The following is a 22,964-nucleotide window of genomic DNA, read 5'->3' on the forward strand; positions in this document are numbered from 1 at the left end:
ACTACATGCAATCATAAGAAAATGGTCAACTTTGGGCTTGTTATTTTATATGAAGTCAACCTATACAATTACTGGGACTTACCAAAGTTGTAATTCAAGACTAGTAGTTATATAAAAGTGATGTTTTATAAATTTTGAAGGTGGACCACATCGACTTTGGGCCCCCTGAAAATGTTGAATTTGCAATAAATTTCATCTTCGTGAGGGCGCTGTTCGAAATGTAAATGAGTTGTGAACTCAATTTTTTGGATATGAATTGTATTTATCCTATACATAGCATCAGTGATAACAAAAAATAATTAATCTGACAAAAAATGTGAATTTAGGGGGGGCTAAACTTGCCAGTTTACAAAACATTACATTTTTTCTTGCATATTTAATAACCCCGTGACACAACGCGCAATTACAGATTTTTTTTATTTTTTATTTTTTGACAAAGTGGGCATGCAATTAGTGTGTATACAAAGTTTCAGACCTCTCTTTCTTTTTATAAAGAAGGCACAGACTCCCAAAGATGAAATTTATTTAAAGGGCAACTTTTTGGTCCAAATTTAGACCCACCTACTCCAACTTTAAATGGCTGCCACAGAAAATCCGTAAGAGCTACAGACCACAAATTTGCAGATATTTAATATTTTTACAGGAACAACATATGACTACAATATAAAGCAAATCTGAAGGGGTCAGGTGGGGCGACTCCTTGATTTCATATGGAGTGACCCTTTTATTTATATCAATGATCGTATTTCAATGATCGTATCGTACCTGAAATGAACAAATTCTCGCTCTTAAAATAAAAAACATGCTATAGAGGAGTTGATAGAATCTTAAAAGATTACTGAATGAGTGGAGTTAGATGTCAACGAATTGTGATAGAATTCCACGGGCTACATATAAACATGATATAAAGCAAGTTAACAAATAACAAGTTGCTGACATTTTGATAAAAATCTCATGACTAAAAGCTTGTTAATATCCACCCACCCTTTAATTTTACGATTGTGTAATACCCGTAAGGTTTTTAGTAAAAAGATCGTACATGAACCAATTTCACCGAATGACATCTCATCTCACTACAACATGACTTAAGATTGCTCAAGTCAGATGTTATACCATAAGGGGACATATAGAATTGCACTGTCTACAAATAACAGGGTTTCAAGAACACCTGCCAATGTACAAAACAAAGGGATAACCTGGTTACAAGATGAGGTACTGGGAGGGGACTCAGATTAAAGGAAGGAGCATCGTAGGCCCCTACCGGTATTTTCTATCATGGCCAGGGTTGTTTTACTAAGGTTAAGGTATGTAACTATATAGGTATCTTCCAGAGCTAGCTATCAGGGTCCTTGGGTTTGAAATCTATGGCCCTCATCAAGATAAAAAAAACTTAATGCATGGGTCTAAACTCAAATTTCAAAATATTAATGTTAAACTGGTCCACTTTTTGTGACACTTTGTAAGTCTTCGCAAAAATAAGTAGCAGGGAATGTCATGGAGGGGGTTGATGTTGAAATCAGCTTTGAGTCTATCTTGTTTACTTTGGTGGAAATATTATTTAGGGTGGGCCCGCAAAATAAATAGAGTATTGATAGGCCTGCACAGGTGGTGTATGACGTGCAGTCCCTAAATTCAGTAAATTTTCATCGTCAACCGTGTAATTGAATGGGATTATTTTGAAATTTTAAAACGCTTGAAATATCACAAACAAATAGGCCTATGTTGATAAATAATATAAATACAAGCTAAAACCGTTGGGGTTCGATAATGAACCCCACAAAACTAACCGAGTATATGGAAAATGCCATACGGCCGGGCGGTTTCACGAGTTGCCGGCTCGATCATGTCATCCGCCGCCTGGGCCTGCACTCCTGTTGCAACAAGTAAGGGGGTTGCTAGCAAGAAGTCTAACCTTAAGTACCAGGTATTTGGGGTTAGACTTCTTGGTTCGAGTTTCCTCACTTGGGGACAATAATTATTGAAACCATGGTTAGATTGGGGATTTCTTTAAATGTTAATGTTCAAGGTCATATACTGAGGTCAAAGGTCATTTGAGGTCAACTTGTAAATAGGCTGAAAATACATAATCTGGTCTCACATGAACAATTCACATCCAATCGCATATCAAACTTGAACCAAAGCTACATTATAGTAACTTCTATGTAATGGTGGTGTTCAAAGTCATATACCAGGTCAAATGCAAAAATTATGTTTCACATGAGTATTTACTATGTGTAGTACTATACCAATATCTTCGGACGACCTATCTGGGACGACTGTCCCTATTTTTATTTCATTTTGTTTTATTTTGTGTTGCATTGAATTGCATTGCTTATGCTTTGTGTTTTGGGTACCTTTTCAGCAATATTAATTTGTATATCAATGGGTGGGATTTTGGCTCCTAGTACAAATTTGGGTACTTTTGTGAAAAATTGGTATACTAATGGGTTGCAAAAACAGCAAAATAGAGAAAGTCAGCATCTGAAAGTCTATCCACAAACAAAAAATTTTGAAGACCGCCTGGTGTATTCTGGGAAAATTTTGCATGGACAGAGTATACACAAATTTTAGTACAAGGAACTTATACGATGTCCTCATTCACAAACTGATACTATCTGTCCATCGTATAAGACTGTTACCGTACGGCAATGTGGTGAAGGAATATTACACAGTCAAGAATAGGCTCCATCATTTTTTGTTCTGATCCTCCCAGTCTCCCAAAACATCAAAACATCAAAAGCGTTGCACATTTACTTACTTAAGACTGTCCTTTTTCATATAACGCAGACAAAGTAGGGCCAAGCTACCTAGAAATGGTCAAATTTTGGCAAGAAATATCTCTGTGTAATCCTATGTAAGTCCCATATCACATCGTTATCGGCGATCGTGATTTGTTTTTTCTGAAGTTTGGCTGGTACCCACTAGCGTCATGCACGTGACATGACACAGCTAAAATAATCGACCGGAAATCGGGGATCATTAAAACGTCAACAAATTTCAAAACACAGAAAGTAGTAAACTTAATGGCGAGCGGTCCGAATTTTGAGCCATACAAGTTTACATGGTGAACTACACAAATTTGCACATTACTAATTTGCTCATATAAAGGTGAATTGTGTGTTTTATGTGTTTTTTAGTATAAATTTTAACTATTTTTTCTATTCATTTGGACATTTTTTTTGCTTCTTCCCTTTGCTCTAAAGTGGAGCAGCGATTGCCTGACCTGTCGCATAGGTTGTGCCTGCAGCCCAACTTATATAATGTTCTCAATGCAAATATAAAGTATCGTTTTAAGTAAACACTAGTTTCCTGTCCACGCTGACATTTTATATATTTGTTCAAAGTGAAACATATGGCAAAATATTTGATATTTTGACATTATATAATACATTGTTGGTAATGGATAGAACATATGCTTAGATTCAAGCATGCCATGCCCTTAACAAATCTGGAATAATAATAAACACTGTGTTGGAGTGAGAACCAGTGTTTGCTTTCTTTATAAAGGCCGCTACAGACTCTAAGTATTCAAATTAGAATATTTGATGTAACAGATTGGTAAAGCCATAATACAGGGGGAGTAACATGGGTTTCAAAATGATTAACTCTGACCAATTACATTTGAAAAACATACTCCCCCTATGGAACATACTTCCAAAATCTTCCATAGGGGGAGTGTGGATTTCAACTGGAATAGCATTGACAAGATATAAACAGGCCATTCTGGCATACTCTCTGTGAACATGGTGTATCTTCACATTTAAACGTTGTCACAGGGAGTGAGTTCAGCACCTAGAAGAATTTCATTAATGGAGAAGAAAGAGTAACAGAGGCTCTGGAAGATGCAACTTTGTAGTATTATTGTAAGAGTTACCGTTGATAACTTTTTTTTTCCGTTGACCAAAACTTTCAAAATTTAGTTCTTGAAAACATACTAAAAAAACAGAATCTCCCCATGTATAATTATTTTAGCAATTTTGATGGTATTTGTCTGAAAAATTCCTATCTCTTAATAGCATTGTAGCACATCTACTGATCACTTGGTGGTCTTGGTATGGCAGCGCCCATGGGTCACATGAGCATTAAATTTAGTACCTTTTATTTAATACCCTATGGTAACTGCTGTATGAGAGAAGATCATAAAACTTTCTATTGAAATGAAACATGCTGCTCTGAGCCTACGGATTCTGAAACATAAGATTAAAGCCAAGAATTTTCTGCTTTACAAATGCTAAATTCCGCTTTTCTCCGCTTTGTAATTTTAGCACATTTCTGACATAATAAAATTTCACAAGAATCGTAGTGACGATCATTGCGATTTGCAAAGTTGGGATGGGTGATTGGGTATCATGGCTGCAATGGGCGGTAGGACAGGCGTTGTACGGTAAATCTATGACGGATTTTACTTTATTTTGATGAATTTTGAAGACCCATTTCATTTAGTATTTTATCTATTTCTTATTAATTGTATTTTTTCCTTTTTCTAGGTCATTTTGCTTATTTTTTTTATTTTTTTCTCAGAAATGCGTTTTCCGCTTTACCTTCGAATTCCGCGATTTTCGCGGAATTTCCGCAACGCGGAAAATTCTTGGCTTTACATAAGATAATTTAATCATAGACCATTTAAATGGTCTATGATTTAATCTTGCAGCACTTGGAATTTGTCATAGTAAAAGTATGTTTTTCCATCGAAATACAGCTCTGTGCTCATGGATTCTGAAACATAAGAATTAGCACTTATTTCATGTAGGCTATTGCTGTTAAAATCCATACACCCCCTATGGAAAACATGACCTTAATCTTCTACACAGGGTGTGTAGATTTCAAATGAAGTCACTCATTCAGGTAACCACACTTGAAATTCCCACTCCTGTGTGGAAGTTTAAAAGGCCATGTCTTCCGTAGGTGTAAGGATTTCAAATGGAATAGCCCCAATTTCACTATGGCCCACAATAACCTCATCCCAATGACATAGTTCTCTGTTAAACAATCATAGTACAAAATTTGACCTCAAGTTGCAGAGTATGAGTTTTTGTACCCAAATTTTCAAAGGTCATTCAATGAATGTACAAATGTATTGGGGTTAAAGAACTGCACCCCTGGTAGATGGGAATGTTGTGGATGACACCAAAGTCTCCCTGCCTCCATGGAGATTAGAACATGTTCCTCTGTGTATGTGGTTTCTGAAACATAAGATAATTAACTCTTGTTTCACTCAGTTACTACTAGTGCTCATCATGTGACAAAGTACGGCATTGTCCATTGAGACTTCGAGACGTACAACATCGTTTCACATTTTAATTTCATTTATCTTGTGAAATATTTTGGAAGTGGTTTATTGGAAGTGCTTGTGAGTGCTTAATTGTATTTTTTTTTCCAGAAATATCAATTTTTAAAATAGGTTAAGTCTATTGGGTGTTGGTAATGTCAAGTTTTATTTCGACTGCTCAGAAGTGGGTAAGTGCAATAGCTGCCATGTGTAGATGAGTACAATTAACAATATACTATGTGTAAATTGCCACATGTTCACAGGACAGCTATTGCACAATTTCAAGTTTATTTCTTTATTTTGACTGCTCAGTGCTAGAAGGGGGTATGTGCAATAGCTGCTATGTGTAGCTGTCATGTGTAGACCAGTGCAATATACTTTGTGTAAATTGCCAAATGCTCACAGGACAGCTATTGCACTTACCCACTTCTGACTCTCAGCATTCGATTTCCTGTGTTTTTTTATACCATGCAGACTGCTCCTGATTCAGGAATATGCTGTGAACTGGAAAATATATTGTCCCATTTCTCTGTACAAATGAAAGCAAGCAGCCATAAAATGGCACATATCTTCTGATGAAGTCTCGGATTTGAATGATAGAATCTATTTTGTTTTAATAACTAGATGTGCAAATATTGCATTGTATAATCACTATGGACCACAATGGCCTCATCCCAATGGCATAGTTCAATAACCTCAATTGAACAGTAATAGTGCCAAATTTGACCTGAAGTTGCAGAGTATGAGTTTTTGTACCCAAATTTTCTAAGGTCATTCAATGAATGTACAAATGTATTAGGGTTAAAGAACTGTGCCCTGATAAATGGGCATGTTGTGGATCCTAGTGAATATATCTTTACCATCACTGTTCCAAGTAGAGAACCAACGGCAAAATACCTCCATCTCAAACCAAAAATTTGATTAAATCAATCCGTTTTTCATTGAGGCAAGAAAGTTTGATCGCATTATGTCATGCCGACACAGGATATAAATGGTAGCCGGGAAATGAATCAATGTGCATAAAATTTGTTTACACTGATTGGTTATGATTAAGTTGATAAAAATGACGATAAGTAGACATACTAGTAACCAACACAGGTGCATAGAAGAAGTGCCTATTACAAAGCTATTTGGAATTCAGAGAAGTGCAATCACTCGGAGTATCTTTATCTTCATACCCCGGTGGGTTCAGTCTTCACTGACAATGTGTACGCATGATGGTTCCAATTAGGGGTACTTTTCAAGAAATGTCCGCAGAATTTTTGAGTACAAAATTGTTCGCAATTGTATTTCTAGGACTTTCGTCCACGTTTTACCATTACAGTTTTCGTTATTGTCCTCATTTCCCCGTGAAATAGGGGGCAAATTCAAAAGCGTCCTTGAAATTGTAAAAATAGGGGTATTTATTTCGGAAAAACGTCCTTGATTCCTCGTGATAAGGGGATGAAATGAAAATGCAACCTCAAAATGATAAATGGGGAGGTATTTGGGGGCAAATTTTTCCTTGATTTCGCGCAAAATAGGGGAGGTATAATTGCTGCAAATGTCCTTGATTCCCTGTGAAATAGGGGTCATTTTCAAATCCTGGAACGGTCATACGTCCTACCTTTAAATACAAACTGAACCCACCGGCTTCATACATAAAGTACAGTGCATCCCTCATTGCTATTGATCATATTGCTGCACCTTGGATCTAGTCTCTACTCCCTAACAGGGTTTTCTTTAATCATTTTGGTGAAGGGGTATATTCCATTTTTGGACCCTTTTAATTGTGAATGAAGTGGTACGGAAAGTGTGTGAAGGCATAAATATGTGTGATTTCAACTGATTTGTGTATTTAAGGGAACCCTGCTCCCTATTCCAGAAAAAAACAGCACTAAGTTTTTTTGGATTAAAAAATATTATCCTGTTTTGCCAAATGAAACATAGCTCAATCCTAATCCTGAATTAGTTCTTAGACTTCTGTGACTACAACTGTAAGAAAATATGTAAGAAAATATGCAAAATTGCATGTTTTTGGCCCATTTTCCCTCAGATTGCTAAAATATTAAATTAGACTTTTATTAGCATTCAAATGTTTTAAAAAGTGATAAAACATTAGCACAAATGTTCATGCATGTGCGGTTTTTTTATTGCAGTGTATCTATATATTGCTGATGTCACATTACTTTCTCAACTATCAAGTGCTGATAGCACACTACATCTTCAACTACCGTAAAACCCCGTCTACAAGCATATATAGTGTTTTTTTTATAAAAGCTTAATTAATTCGAAGCAAGCGTTAATATACTAATACAATTGATCGGTCTTAAAATAATACTTGTTTGTATATGCTTGGATCCGTAATTTATTTGCTCAAACTCCATAATGGCGACTGGATTAATGTAGCTTTCATCAGATGCACACTATATGCTTGTAGACGGGGTTTTACGGTATATGCTGCTGATAGCGCACTACTTCATTCACTATCTACTGCTGATAGCACACTACTTCATAAACTATCTACTGCTGATAGCACACTACTTCATCAACTATCTATTGCTGATAGCACGCTACTTCATCAGCTATCTATTGCTGACAACACACTACTTCATCAACTATCTACTGCTGATATAGCATACTACTTCATCAGGTATCTACTACTGATAGCACACTACTTCATCAACTATCTACTGATGATAGCACATCATTTCATCAGCGATCTACTGCTGATAACACACTACTTCATCAACTATATACTGCTGATAGCACACTACTTCATCAACTATCTACTGATGATAGCACATCATTTCATCAGCGATCTACTGCTGATAACACACTACTTCATCAACTATATACTGCTGATAACACACTACTTCATCAACTATATACTGCTGATAGCACACTACATCATCAATGATCTACTGCTGATAGCACACTACTTCATCAACTATCTGCTCCAGATAGCACACTACTTCATCAACTATCTACTGCTGATAGCACACTAGTCCTGCACACTACTTCATCAACTATCTACTGCTGATAGCACACTTCTACATCAGCTATCTTCTACTGATAGCATATTACTTCATCAACTATCTACTGCTGATAGCACACTACTTCATCAGCTACGGTATATCTACTACTGATAGCATACTACTTCATCAACTATCTACTGCTGATAGCACACTACTTCATCAATTATATACAGCTGATAGCACACTACTTCATCATCTACGGTATATCTACTACTATAGCATACTACTTCATCAACTATCTACTGCTGATAGCACACTACTTCATCAACTATCTGCTGCTGATAGCACACTACTTCATCAGCTATCATTAGCTTTCATCAGATGCACACTATATGCTTGTAGACGGGGTTTTACGGTATATGCTGCTGATAGCGCACTACTTCATTCACTATCTACTGCTGATAGCACACTACTTCATCAGCTATCTACTGCTGATAGCACACTACTTCATCAACTATCTATTGCTGATAGCACACTACTTCATCAGCTATCTATTGCTGACAACACACTACTTCATCAACTATCTACTGCTGATATAGCATACTACTTCATCAGGTATCTACTACTGATAGCACACTACTTCATCAACTATCTACTGATGATAGCACATCATTTCATCAGCGATCTACTGCTGATAACACACTACTTCATCAACTATATACTGCTGATAGCACACTACTTCATCAACTATCTACTGCTGATAGCACACTACTTCATCAATGATCTACTGCTGATAGCACACTACTTCATCAACTATCTGCTGCCGATAGCACATTACTTCATCAACTATCTACTGCTGATAGCACACTAGTCCTGCACACTACTTCATCAACTATCTACTGCTGATAGCACACTTCTACATCAGCTATCTTCTACTGATAGCATATTACTTCATCAACTATCTACTGCTGATAGCACACTACTTCATCAGCTACGGTATATCTACTACTGATAGCATACTACTTCATCAACTATCTACTGCTGATAGCACACTACTTCATCAATTATATACAGCTGATAGCACACTACTTCATCAGCTACGGTATATCTACTACTGATAGCATACTACTTCATCAACTATCTACTGCTGATAGCACACTACTTCATCAACTATCTGCTGCTGATAGCACACTACTTCATCAGCTATGTACTACTGATAGCACGCTACTTAATCAACTATCTACTGCTGATAGCACACTACTTCATCAACTATCTACTGCTGATAGCACACTACTTCATCAGCTATCTACTGCTGATAGCATACTAAACTGCTCAAATAAAGAAAGTCCGCAGTCATGTAACCCGTTCTACATCAAAACCTGATCTTTTTATGACAATTTGATTGATAAAGGTGTGTGCAGAATTTTGTTAGCTCAATTTGATACCAAATTTGCTACCCAAAACTCTAAATTCACAGAGATTGATACCTGTATATGAAATTTGGTGCATTTTCAAAAGTTGCAAATTAAAAAGCGAAGCACGCGGATCTGTAGGTGAATGGCAGAGTACGACCATTAACATAGCCCGAAACAACCGCTAGGTCATATCGATCGCATCGTGTCTAGTATTCATCAGTAAAGCACTGTAACAATCCATGCGTTTTAAATTAACAATTGAATAAAGCGCGCACTTCGGATAGTCGACATGGGTTCATCGTGGGCAAACAAGCTTGACCACATTGCCACGCTAAGCAATTTCGACTGCTTGTATCGTTTGATTTGCAACTTTTGAAAATGCACCAAATGCCATAAACTGGTATCACTCCTTGTTACTGTTGAGTGTTTGGTAGTAAATTTGGTATCAAATTAGAGCTAACAAGATCCCGCACACGACCTTATCAATCAAATTGCCATTACAAGATCAGGTTTTGAAGTAGGACGAGTTACATGACTGCGGACTTTCTTTATTTGAGCAGTTTACTTCATCAGCTATCTACTGCTGATAGCACACTACTTTTATCAACTATCTAGTGTTTTTACCACACTACTTCATCAACTATCCAACTGCTAATTACTTTCTCATCTGTTACTGACACCACACTACTTTATTAATGTGGTAATTGTTATACTGAATTCATTGGTGTTAAGGACCTAAGATTGTTCAAGACATGGCCTAATCATGCTAATAAACACTATAGTTAGGCCTAAGAAATATTGTTTGATTGGAGTAACCCGACCAGCCCTAAAAGTAGGCCTAACCCTAGACTTTTTTTTTTTTCAAAAAATTAAAATTAAAAAAATAAATAAATAAAATCTTTAAAAAAAAGTTCCAAGGCCTTTATCAAATGCAATTTACAGCGTTAACAGTAAAATACAAAATCCTTACCTACTTACCCTATTTTTTATGCTATGCCAATCAAACAATTTATTTTTAGGCCTTAGCCCTGTATTATGGTATGCTAATGACATTTGGTGGAGTTTGGTGATGATGAGCGTAAAAAACTTTACTAAAATGGAAGTATCTTTACTGCCTATTTATTAAATAATTATGCATGTGAAATCCTCAAAACTTGTCTTCTGACTAAAACTACTTAATGCTAGGCTTGTTTGTACTCATTTTAATGCATTTTTCATGCTGATTCCAAATATGGTCATGACATTTTTTTCATGACAATTTACATTTCTAAAATTTGTGATTAAACAATTTGTTGTTGTTGAAACTTATCGTCTGCAGTCGACACCCATGTGAAGAGAGTTAAATATTAGGCAATGAACTTTATAATCTGAGTGAATGCACATGTCTTGCTACAAGACATATGATGAAATCTCAGAAGTACAGGAAGTTTAGAATATGTGTTTAATATCTAAACACTTAATTTACAGTGTAACATTTTCATGTAGATGCAAAACAGAACTTTTGAAATCTGGGCATCTTGCAAATCTGTGAAATTAAATATGCCACAAAATCAACTTTGCAGTATTTTCTTTTCAATCCACCATGTGAGATACATAATTAGCATCCTCTGACAATAATAATACAGGAACATATGTGATTATGTTCTTACATGTCTCTTGCTGGAAAACATATCTTTAATGGCACATCGTCATTACCGTAACACAAATTTCTCATGCTCTTTCTCCACATCCATGTAGATGGCAATCGGTATATCTTAAACCCTAGGGCTTCAAAACAGTGAAAATGAGCTACACATGGTGGCAGGCAATATGTATTACGTGACTTTCATGTTATTAGAATAGGGATCAAATGAGGTAAAGGTGTTTATAGTACAGGTTACAGGCAGTAATCCTGTGTAGAGCATTTCTGGGTCTTAGCAAAAGTATTTGGAGGGATTAAAGCAAGAAAGACCTACCTGCAAAAGCTGCCTGGTGTCATATTTTTAGATGTGCAGAGTTTATGCATATCAATTTCTAAGCGCTCTTTTAGCAAAGTCATTGTTCATTGAAGCAATAGCTGCCTGGTGTCATATTTTTAGATGTGCAGAAATTGAATGTTTATGCATATCAATTTCTAAGCGCTCTTTTAGCAAAGTCATTGTTCATTGAATTTATAACCGTATGACAAAAAAGGCGAAAATATTAAATTTTCGCACAAGATTTGCAAGGATCACTCTGGGGTTTGACTTTTAAAACCTGCATTTTGGTCAAAAATTGTGCCTGAATAGGGCGTTTTCAACCGATTTACCACATTCGCCTTGCTATAAACATTGAATTGCATCATCTGTTGACGTAATGAAAAAAAAGCATTTTTAGCGGGAAGTGTTAGCTTTCGTTCGATATAAAAACTTTCTGATTGGATGAAGGGAACATTTGAGGTTTCAACAAAAACCAGTCACAGATGCTGTATTTTCCACTAGTCACCAGCTAGAAGCTCACACAGCTCTTATGATGCTATGTACTCAACCGTGTAGTGTAAACACAGACTGTGTACAGTCAAGGCATTGGTTGCTTGGACGAATTAGTGTGCTCAGGTGTATCAAGGTGGAAAGTGTGCATAAATGCGTTTATTAAGAGCAAAATCATTTTGTAGCCATAGGCCTACCTTTCTATATGGGGCAACTATTGCAGCAGTTAGATTTGTGATGTGTGCAAGCATGATGAGGTGTTTGTCGATAAAGTCAATTTTGAAATACGGTTGAAAGAAGTATTCATATCTCATGAACCGTAAGCCCCAATTTTATTTTGAAGTTTCAGCATCTGATAGCTTGCAGTTGGCAATAATATGTGATAAAAATATAAAAACTTGCATCGTGCAACAAACGCCTCTTTTAGCATGATTGTCTCACGTTTGGTGTGGAAAGTGAGGGGCACACACAGGAGTGACGATCAGGTTTCTGAGAGCGTATTGTAGGAAGCAGTTTCAAATTTATCACAAGAGAAATCTAACCATGGATGTGATCCAACATACTAAATATGTGCGATGTAATGTGAACAGCTTAACTGTTCCCATGGTAACTGAGGATCAGTAAACATTCAATTTGAGGTAGATCTTGAACTATGAAGAGGAACTTATAGTTTGCCCTAACACTAGGATCCACAACATGCTAATCTATCAAGGCACAGTTCCTTATCCCCAATGCATTTGAACAGTCATTGAACAACCTTTGAAAGTTTGGGTACAAAAACTCATACTCTGTAACTTGAGGTCAAATTTGCACTATGGTTGTTTAATTGAGGTTATTGAACTATGCCATTGGGATGAGGCCATTGTTGTCTATAGTGTAAGTTATTAAGATCTTCTGGCCTGTCAAGACACAATTCTTTAACCCAAATATGCTTGGATACTTATAGGATAATCTTTAACATATTGAGGACTTATGAGAGACATGATAAGGGACAGGAAAAAACCAAGAGGGAGAAGGAAAACGGGAATGTTTGTACAAAGTTCCCAGCCACACCAGGAAAATGAAAATCCATTTTTCCGAACAAGGAAAATTTGGGGAATTTGAGGGAAAAAAAACAAAAATCAGGGGAAAACTCATTTTTTTCCCATTTTGCCATACAGGTGTCTTGCATACAACATATGGCTCCAAACTGTACCACAACTATTCGCTTTTGGAAAGAATTCACCATCTCTAAAGTTTGTTCGGCTTATAATTGGCAAAAATTATTCAGTTTTTATTACTGCTCACATTACTACACACATTACACATTAATAAAGTCCTCGAGCGTAAATTCACAAAAGTGAGCGATAGTCACACATCATGCAATGGGTCGTGCAACACAAAACTATCGTATCAGTGCTGTGCCCCACTGTGCCCAAAAGCACGCTATTCTATATCAGCACAAGATATTATGAGTCTAATTATATTCACCAATTATAAACCGCACAAACTATATCAGGTAGTAGTTTGAAACAGCCCACACCCCTGTTACAACCTTGGTAAAGTGGAATATTTCTCATGAAATTTTGGAAATTTGTCAGGGAAATATCAGGGTATTTTTGTTTTAAAATGCTGGGAACCTTACTTAAGGATAAAAGGACAGGGGTCTGTACGTGGATCTAAAATGGAGAGCTGAAGACAGAAGAATGCCGTTGATGGGAGCCGTGGATCTGCATATTAACTCTCTCCACATGGGTGTAGACTGCAGATGACAAATTTTAAATTATTTTTTTTAAATTCAAAAATTTCAGAATTGTAAATTTTCATGACCATATTTGGTATCAGCATACAAAATGCATTAAAATGAGTACAAACAAGCTTAGTATTGGTTCAGTGGTTTTCGAGATAGCTCTTGATATTTTGAGAAAATATCTCAAAACTTGGGACTTTTTATGTTGAAGCCTATAGCTAGCATGCAGGGCATTAAGGTAGAAAGAACATTAAGCAAGCACAGAAAACATTGTAGGGTTACAAATAAAGACTGCAAAACATTGTGCAAGAATTTAATACATCATGATCATGGTACAGCTTTTCAAACAAATGTTGACATTCCCTTCTGGATACGTATTTATAATGGGTAAAATTGCTCCCTATTTTTGGCAACTTAAGATTTGCACTTACTGTGTTGGACCATGACAAATTGCATAAAAGCGTGATGCTGAAACAACATTATCGCAGTGCAAATGGTATTTTAAAAGCATCTGACAATGTCAATATTTTTTCTATCGTACTGGGAGTTCTCATCATTACTGCAGTTGTGTATCATGTTTGGATGGTTAGGAGACGAAAAAAATCTGTTCTACGGGCGACCGACCCAGAATTTGCGTTTTGGAGAATTTTTTTAATTTTGCTAAATTCAAGTAAAATAAGCTGGGTTATTTATTGTATGCACCACTTTGAAGAAACCAGAGGCACATAAATTTGGTTAGGATGCAATGTGTATATTGTTGCTCTTAAAAACTATTTTTATCCATAGGCCTATTAAAACCCTTTTTTAATGTTAGACCTATATCTGTGATCACAGAAAGGCTTTGTGATCATGATTTCAGTATATATAACATGGATTTGGATTGAAATAAGAAAATGATAAAAAATCTCCGGAACTTCATTAAAATCTCCAAAACTCCATGAATTTATGCAGTTGCATTATGATACGCTGCACCAGAGCTTTTTAGATTGAGACTATAATAGGATAAAATTATATGATACTCGTACATGCATAATGTAATCGTGTTGGCCCCTTATAGTTTGATCAGCTCATAATGACCTTATAACATCGCGGATTAATATCAATATACTTTATTTCGAGAACTGTCTTGTGCAACTCGCCAGAAAGTATCACAAATTATTATTTAAGTCCTATACTTCATCTATACTTACGTAACATGCACAATATAGACCAGACAGGTCAATAATATCACTCTTAACGTGGGTCTACCTTTCGAAGTAGTGGTATAAACCTAACAATTCCCGCCGATTATGAACTGAGCAAACTATAGTATACATTTAGAGTCTTGTTAAAAAGAGTACTAAAAATGACTATAGAGTTTCCTAGAATTCTCTGATTTTGAGAGTTATTTCTCTGTCATAACATTTCAAAACTGTAAAAGAAGCTTTATCAAGGTATAAAGAAAGTCTTCATTATATCATGACTGTCAGAGTAAGTAATGGATTTGAATCAAATTATGGAGATAATAAAGTAAATGGCTATGAATACGCTATTGGCTTTCTGATATGTAGTACCAGGGCTGCAGGGCATGCTTCATATCATAGAAAGACTCACGCTATGGGGTATGTTAGCAGGTAGGAGCAATATCAGTATGATAACTGTTAGTTCAGAATGCACAGGCTTGCACATATATAAAGATGATCAGTGTTACAAAAAGAAAGTAAGAAATGCAAGAGTTCTTCATCTTCTTGTTCAACAGCTCATGGAAGTTCATGTTAGGCACATCCACATGGAGGGATCTTTGCTTAAAGCCGTAACATTTGTTGAGAAGGACACCCTGGATGTTTTTTACACAATAGAGGTAGTCATTGTGACGTCAATGCCGCCATCTTGTGGGTACGGAGTGCCTTGTTGCTAAGATCACCGCGTTGACGCTTGACTGAAGAGGTGCGTCACGCGCTGCGACTTCTGCGTAATCGGGGGCGTAATGTCTAACGCATGACATGCAGAACGGCAGTACCCATAAGATGGCGGATCGCGCGGAAAAGGCTGACGGCCTCTATTGTAATGTATGTTAGTAAACTAATTTAACATGCAAAAATCAAGGCTTTTGTTACATTGAAAGAAAAAATTTGGGGAAAAAAAAAGTTTTTTGGATTTTAGGCCAAAAATAAGGATTTTTGGCTTAAATTTGACCTCACAGATGAATATATTGTAAATATGTATAGTTTTATATACTTTAAACCATCAATTAAGCAGATATGATGCCTGAAAGTTTCCATAGTTCCAGGGATATAAGACCACCTATAAGTGCTGTAGTTGTGACAGAATCCGAGATTTTGAATAAGACATAATGAAACAATGTTTAATTATTACGATGGAAATATTAGTGGAACACGTATACGACATTCATATTCGTATACATAGTGTGCAGGACAGTTATATTATACATCAAAAGAACCAACCCGAGTCGCGTTCGACGGAGTGGCTCGCATTGACGACATACTGCACTGGTATTTATAGCAATTTTCTAAAAGAGGACATATCTGACAGTGAAAACTTACATTTTGTGAACAAAAAATGCAATTTTATTTCTTATGGAAATGTTACAATAATGCCTTTAAGCAATGCAGTTCTCGAGCAAAAAAATGGGAAATCCACCACGTGACCTGTCTTAATACCAATCCTAAAGTTTTCCTCAAATTTATCCCTTAGTAATTTAGGGGAATTTTCACTGAGTGATCTTCAAGCAGTCCTCGAGTGCTTTGTCATGTGACTAAGCCATTTTGTGATTCTTGACTGCAGAGTTCAAATACATTTAACACCGGCATGTCCAGGATCTCTTCCTGTGGTGGGCTCAGATGTGCTTTCCGAGTTATGCGGGGGGCTTAATGGCTAAAATCATCAAAAATTGGGTGATTTTACATGATTTTTAACAAAGTGCGGGGGGCTTCAGCCTCCAAAGTACCCCCTGGACACGCCACTGTTTAAATGTGATTCAATTTGGCACACCACAAATAGGTCACAGTAATCTTCTGGTTGTAATTCCAAGGCTGATGTCATCAGGCATTACAAAACTCCTGTCTTTAATGGAGTCATGTGGACTCCCAGTCTGGCATTGTTTTTATTTTTTTTTATTTTTTTTTTTATTTGTTCGGATTTTGACAACCCTGGATAACCCAAGAAAGCTTCTATTGAAGCTTATTTCCATTGGGGTCCATTTGAACACCGAGACGGGTTGGGAACAGTCAGGGGTTAACACCCTACTCTTTTCAAACTGGCTGCGTAAATACATGTACAGGTATGGCTCTCTCTGCACACGGGACCGACGGCTTAACGACCCCTCCGAAGGACGGAGTACTTTCATGATTCATTTACCCAATTCTAAATGAACCATGGGGAGAGCGGAAGTCTTAATTTAATCTACAGATGTTGCCAATTAATTTCAGACTTTTTTTTCCAAGTCAATATCCCAGCAAATCACCACCGCCGGGAATTGAACCCGGGACCTCATGCACTAAAGGCAAGTACCCTAACCATTGCGCCACGCTCTCCTGCTGACTTATAGGTATCCCAATTCTTGAGTACACCGCTCTTCGAAAGTTCTATGACTGTCTGAACATGCCTATTAAGTGATCAAGCAAAATGAATCTTTTGATATAGCATTTGTTCATTTGATACATGCCCATTAAACAAGCTGTAATGTGATGAAACTGAATCCAGATGAAATTGAATTTGCTGTTCCTAACTTCCTGATTGAACATTTCATGTTGCAGAAGAAATCTATGCTGCTGATTGGAGGGATAGGGAGGAAACGCTCTTTTATCTTTTTAAAAAACTAATTTTAATTGAAGAAACATGAAAAAAATTGAGCAAATGCAAGGGTGGGAGACCATTTTTGTCTTATCCTCCTGGTATTGATATTGATAGGCTTATCTTACTTCATTACGCCATATCTCAAAATCAATAAAGAGATAAGTGACTTATTTTACTTGATTGCATTACATTTGTGATTCAATCAAGCAAAATTAGTCTCTTTTTAACTCTGTTGACTCAAAACAAATTCCACATTCTATATTTCTAATTATTAGGATTTTTGTTGCTGCTGGATTTGACTGAAAACTGCATGTTTCTATCATCTATAATGCGTTAAACTTAAGCAGGCCCGTGCGCAGGGAGTGCAATGCACCCCCCAAATTTGGAAATGTATACAAAAGGTCCCAGAATTTGCAAGCGTGGCGAGCAAAAAAAAAATCAGGGTTTTTACACATTTTTTGACAAAAAAGTTCCAAATTTTAGGAAGAAAGTCTGTTTTTCACAAAGTCCACTTTTTGACAATCAGTGCCCCCCCCCAATGAAATCCTGCATACGGTCTGAACTTAAGTCATCACATTGCTTGATTGGAAGAATTTTGATATGGATTTTTTTAGATCACTTAAATATTTAGTTTATCTGGACTAATCATTGAATTGATGAATGTATCAGAATTTTTTTAAAGTAAAATTTAGATACAAACGCTATGGGTGCATAGAGAGATTTAGGCAGCAATCCATTTGATGAACAAAAGTACAGTGTTTATGTGATTACAGAGAAATGCTATGAAAATAATTCATAATATGTGTACATCCATATCAAAACGATGCACTTGTCGGCTGCTACATGTGTCTCATTTCACATAATAGCTAGGAATAAATACCAGGCTCATTTCAAGTGGAGGTCACTTCCAATCATCCCTAAGTCACATGGTTAAGGAATGTTATCTGTATTCCAGCCGACAAGTGCATCGTTTTGATATGGATGTACACATATGTGGTTACCAGTAAACTCTCATTACATACTGACTGCCCCTCAGAATAGAATGCAGACAATGTTATTGCTAGATAAATTTACTGTTTATGTGACAGGCATAATTCATTTCAGTTCAGTCATAAAGTCACTTTATGCTTCAGTTGTTTTCATATCATAATGTATTCATCACTCCTCTGTAATGGAATGTCAAAATAAAAATCCCATAAATTTCACAAAAATCATGACTCTACATTAAAATCTGCATAAATCAGCATGCATTAAAATGGCATGCCCAGGATTCTGGACTCTCTAGATTTCATGCAGATTTTGAGCCCTTGGTGATCAGCAGCTTGTCCTCAGCTTCTGGGTAAACTGCAGCTTGTCCTCAGCTTCTGGGTAAACTGCAGCTTGTCCTCAGCTTCTGGGTAAACTGCAGCTTGTCCTCAGCTTCTGGGTAAACTGCAACGTGTCCTCAGCTTCTGGGTAAACTGCAGCTTGTCCTCAGCTTCTGGGTAAACTGCAGCTTGTCCTCAGCTTCTGGGTAAACTGCACAGACATGGTGGGGTTTGATGGCAACTGCCATCTCTGGCTGCCATCATCAAGAGTTCTTGCACCCGCCCATGGCCTGGGCCATGGCCATTAAAATTATGTCAGGTTTGAAAGGAAACAAGCAAAGAAACCAATTGAAGCAAGAAAATGAAGAAATGTCGGCTATCATGGGCAGGACATCTACTTAAACACTGTCAAAAGACCAGTGGCGTGCGAAGCACATTGAAAGTGGGGGGAGCCAGGTTGTTCAGTTCCCCCGAATGGAGTCTGAAGGAGCAAATTTGGATGTTTTCCCCGAATGACCAACAAAAGTGGGGGCCATGACCCCCTGCCCCCCCCCCCCCTTTGCGCACGCCACTGCAAAGACACACCTGCCATAAAAAAGCCTAGAGGAAAGCCAAAATTACTTGGATATCCTTGATCCAAAAAGAACTGTAACAACTAAATGAAACTCTAATGTCAGCTGAAGAAAATGCTGCAAATCGCACCAGCTGGAATGAATTTATTGAGGGCGCCATGTCGACAGACGAACAGCATACCTGATCATGATGGTGATGATCTCTTTAAAAAAGTTGCTTTTTCACCCGTTTACATTTAGACAGTAGAGTCAGGTGTTTTTGAGTTGGTTCCTCATGTTTTAAGCAGGGCCGTAGCAAGCGGGGCGGCCAGAGATGCCATGGCCGCCCCACTTTTTGAGAAATTTGTTATCTTTTTCTTTATATATTTATTTCAAATTGGGCATATATTTGTATATTGGCCGCCCCACATTTTACAACCTTGCTACGGCCCTGGTTTTAAGTAATTCATTAACACTTGCATAGTGTAACCAACTAGTAATACACTTCCCTGATTTAACCCACATGCAAGCCCTGCCCTAGAAATCTTGAAGTCATTGAGTATCATTGCAAATGGAGTGTATAAACACTAAATCGCACTCTGATACCTGACAGGCATAAGCAATTCTTTCCCCCACATTTTACACATGTGTTGCAGACTTACATTAGTGTAATGTTACATGTATATAAAGCCAAAGATGTGAATAGTGAATACTAAATGTGTAACATTGAGCGACTCCATACAGGTCCACATCAATGTGAATCAATGTGGACTTGTGCCGGGACTTGTGCACAGAGGAGACTGCGACATGAGCGACCCGAGTACATCCATCAGTCCGAAACACTGTCAATCCGAACCCCCGTCGGTCCGAAAATCTTAGTTGAAAAACACATCAACCCTAACCCTAAGTCTATCCATAACCCTAATCCTTACCCTAACTTCAATTAGATTTTCAGATTGATGTTGTTTCGGACAGGGAGACCCCCACTCGCGACCTGCAACGCCCTTGCACTCGAACATACTTACAAGTAACATACTCACTATATTATGATCAGCTCTTAATAGGGCCGGGAATTATTCGGTTTTTGTTACTGCGCGAGTCAATAAAGTTCTAATTTCCGCACACGTAAATTCACAAAAGCGCGTGTCATTCACGCAATACGCAAAGCGCAGTTCATGTAGGTTAAATGAATGTGGATTGCATATTTTTGATGTGGTTGCCTCTATTACCATTCGTAGAACAAGGAAATAAATCCTTGGCCATGTTACTCGAGTTTCACAATATCACAACATTTGTTGGCAGTGGCGGCGCCAATGGGGACATGAGGGGAAAATGCCCCAGTCAGAACTCTTTCCCCAGTAAAAATTTCACCTTTTGCAGTAATTTTGTGCAAAATTTGTTGATTTTGCCCCCCTGAAATTCCCGGAAAAAAATTCCTGGCACCGCCACTGTTTGTTGGAACCTTTACTTGATGCAGATTATAGAATTGTACATCAATGCGGATCTCACTCTCCGGTGTGGAATTGTCTACAGAGTGCAAACACCCACATCAGCTAAGGGTGAATACCATCAGTATCAAATGTTGTAAATATTTACATCACCGCCTATGCTCTGGTGCTATCACATATGGGAGGGTACCATTGGGTTATCAACACATGTCATAATAGGACTTCTGTACATACCTATAATATGACAACTGATTATACAGTTTTGTGGGAAGAAATGAAAAGTTAGTGTGTGGGACATCCAAAATGTGGGGCTTTTCAGGATAAAAACCGGCTTGCAGGTCAAACGTGAATGTTAATGAAAACATTTGCACTAAATGAAGACAGTATTCCAAATTCACATCTCTTGAGCACTTTTTAACATACATTCATGCATAAAAATTTACATTTTTGGTAGATCTGGATTTGGATATGTGTCTTTCTTCCGCAATTTCCAGAGGGGGGAGTTGCGTAATCATTTTGCTGACCCTCTACTAATGTTAATTCAATGCATTGAAATCGAATTGAATTGAAATGAATTTTAGGCGATTTTCATTTCAATGCATTGGAATTGAATTGGAATCGAAATGAGTGGGCTTGGGCATGAATTGAATTGGATTGGAATTGAAATCACCGTGAGCAATGAAGAATTGAATTGGATTGGAATTGAAATCATGTTGCGTGATGAAGAATGAAGTGGAATTGAAATGAAATTCAGCTTTGATTTCAATTCAGCATTTCAATTCACAAGCAGATGTCTGTGATTCCAGATCATTCCACCTGAAAAAAAGTGTCCTTGCCCCGTTCTGAATTCTGATACACTTCCAGGTTTATTCACACAAGAGACACACATTAAAAATTTAACATCAATAGTGTTACAAAACTTATTGCAACTAAGTATTCTGGAAAGCTTTCATTTCAAAATGATAGCATAAAATACACATATATTGAAGAAAATTAAAAGCGTGATAAATTGATATCATTTCTCATACACAGGTATAGTTAAACTTTTCGAGACTTTTGGGGAGTTCTTCTTAATCTTTCTTTAGAAGAATATCTACTGTCTCTCTTGTCATATGGAAAAATTATAGGTTTCATAAAGACACTGATATCTTCTAATATGATGTAAATTGATTCTTAGCATTTCCAATGTTTTAAATTGCTTGATATGATCGATAATGTGAGTATGAGACCCCCTCCAACTTGCCAAAGATCTCAAACTTTTGGCAATAATCATAAAGCCCCTATTTTTCTCAATCTCCTAATTTTTATGCTCAAAAGTCATTGTACATTTGAACAAATTATGAGAAAACTATTAAAGAAAATGCTTATATCTTTGACAGCTTTTTTCACACTTTTTCAAAAGTACAAGGATTTTTGGGTGTAAAATCTTAGGAGCAGGAGACAAGTAGGGGCTATATCAAACCTTGATTTTGACATCTTTGAGATCAGTGTGGGGACAGAGTCCCATTATCGATCGTACCACATACCTTAAGTTTAGAAAAAATTGTGCATGGTGGACAAGAAGTTAAGACAAATATAGGGAAGTCAGTCACCTAAGAACTAAGAAGTTCCAAAGTTTCATAAAATAGGACCCAGAGGTCAAGGATCACTTGCATTGTTAGAATGTGAAAAGTGAGTTAACATAACACCTAAGTACTAGTATCTTCTGTTGAAATGCTTTTGTGACAAGTAGTACTACTGGTGTACTTAATTTTGACTTTGTGCTGCTGACTCTAGTGTTATAAAATTGGTAGTAAAATTTAAAACACGGCACTGCAAAAACAGTGTCTAGATATTAAACACCATTCTAGATACCATCTTGTCCTCGATTTGTAAACATGTCTAAATGCTAAACATGTTTAGTAATTTGATGCCTTGTGTTTAGATATTAAACACTTGATGTTTTGAAGTTTGACATTTGTGTTTAGATTTTACATGTGTTTACATATCACCGACAAAAAAGTGTTCAATCTCTCGACACAGTTTTTGCAGTGTGCCTTTGGTCAA

The 22,964-nt window shown here is 37.0% G+C and overlaps 1 protein-coding gene across 1 annotated transcript in view; it reads left to right on the forward strand.

Moving 5' to 3' along the window:
• The window catches only part of LOC140151949 (polypeptide N-acetylgalactosaminyltransferase 16-like), a 274,100-nt gene that overhangs the window by 150,181 nt on the left and 100,955 nt on the right, over positions 1 to 22,964 (forward strand).

Source organism: Amphiura filiformis, chromosome 5, assembly GCF_039555335.1.
Source record: "Amphiura filiformis chromosome 5, Afil_fr2py, whole genome shotgun sequence".
Taxonomy (NCBI): domain Eukaryota; kingdom Metazoa; phylum Echinodermata; class Ophiuroidea; order Amphilepidida; family Amphiuridae; genus Amphiura; species Amphiura filiformis.